Genomic DNA, 467 nt, shown 5'->3' on the forward strand with positions numbered 1-467 from the left:
TGTCACTATATAAAGAATTTGGAGGATTGTGTTTGCACTCTGTCATGGGATGCAATAAGAAGGTCCGCACCAGATGTCCGCACCTCAATCTTGTACTTCCCAGCCTCCAGAACTGTAATAAATAAATTTATGCTTTGTTATAAATTACCCAATTTTAGGTATTCTGTTATTGCAGTACAAAATGGACTAGGACGGCATGTCTCAGTTTCTAGTCTCCTAGTAGAATACCTTAAACCTTAATATGGGACCAAACGTTTATCTCATTTACGTGGGCTTACTTTCTCTTTTAAGAGTTTGCCAAAATCAAAAGAAACCATCCCAACAGGGACTTCCTTAAATAAGAGGGCCATTAGTACTCCTAAGTGAGAGGGGAATCATTTCGCAGGAATACGATGGACATCAGCAGAGGTAGGTCTCAGTTTGACTATTAATCACAATTTGCGCCACTATTTTTCTTGCCAACTGCT

Source organism: Propithecus coquereli, unplaced genomic scaffold (genome assembly GCF_000956105.1).
Source record: "Propithecus coquereli isolate 6110/MARCELLA unplaced genomic scaffold, Pcoq_1.0 Scaffold102, whole genome shotgun sequence".
NCBI lineage: Eukaryota > Metazoa > Chordata > Mammalia > Primates > Indriidae > Propithecus > Propithecus coquereli.